The sequence below is a fragment of the Octopus bimaculoides genome, unplaced genomic scaffold, assembly GCF_001194135.2.
Source record: "Octopus bimaculoides isolate UCB-OBI-ISO-001 unplaced genomic scaffold, ASM119413v2 Scaffold_234944, whole genome shotgun sequence".
In the NCBI taxonomy this organism is placed as follows: domain Eukaryota; kingdom Metazoa; phylum Mollusca; class Cephalopoda; order Octopoda; family Octopodidae; genus Octopus; species Octopus bimaculoides.
The window spans coordinates 8,117-9,093 of record NW_026311566.1 but is presented as its reverse complement, the minus strand read 5'-3'; the positions used below and the strand labels follow the sequence as shown (position 1 = coordinate 9,093).

At 39.9% G+C, this 977-nt stretch overlaps 1 pseudogene; it reads left to right on the top strand.

Annotated features, from left to right (window-relative positions):
• The first annotated feature begins 332 nt into the window (after positions 1–332).
• On the top strand, positions 333–451 carry LOC128251356 (5S ribosomal RNA; annotated as a pseudogene).
• The last annotated feature ends 526 nt before the right edge of the window (positions 452–977 follow it).

Here is a 977-nt window from a genome sequence, read left to right as displayed (position 1 = left end):
ATGTGTTGAGGAGCATTTGTAGGTAAGATTGGGACAGAAGTAGTAGTAGTAAGGGAAGTGTGGCGTGACAGTGAAGGACTATTGACTAATGGGCAGCGGCAAAGTGAAATCTGAAAGCTAGTGAGCGTGAAGCTAGTTGCTAGTAGTGTATATGGAAGTTAGAATAAAAGAAAGAAAGTTTGATCAGCCGATGCAATAGTGAACTGGTAGAAGAAAAGTAGGGTAAAGATTTGAAAATTATGACAAAAGTGAGTATAGATTGTAAAATGTTAAAAGCTGCTTGCATTTAGTCGTTTATTAGAAAAAAGGTACTAAAAGGCATGTTGATAATCGCTTACGGCCATATCACGCTGAGAGCACCGGTCCTCGACCGACCACCGAAGTTAAGCAACGTCGAGCCTAGTGAGTACTTAGATGGGTGACCGCTTGGGAAACGTAGGTGCTGTTAGCATCGTACACTTTTTGTTTAATGTTATTACTTTAAAAAAGTTTTATAAATTTTCAACTATGCCTCTGGCAGCTGAAATTTCAAAGTAACTTTAGAGTAGATTTTATATTTTCTTTTCTTTCTTCTCTCTCTTTTTTACATTTCACTCGCTTCTATTGCAAGAGGCGTTCAACCGTTCACTGCTGCAGTTGCCTGCTCTATGCTACTTTCAACATTTGCACATGTAGGAGAGCCGATCAAATTGTCTCTGCCCATAAGTATGAGTAAAAATGAAGTTTAATCGTCGAGCACGATTCACCAGGGAGCCAATATACTGAAGGAAGAATTAGCGAAAGCCGCATGACACTAGAAGCGGGTGGTGGCCTGGACTATATGACTAAGCAAACATTGGCAACAGTTATTTCACTTTGCAGAATAAAGCTGTGAAAGTGCAGTGAGAGAAAAGCATGGAAATTGGTGCCTGTAAATATGTATATTTGTGCGCGAGGCAAAAGCGTATGAAGGGACAGACTTGAAGTAGAGAATACTT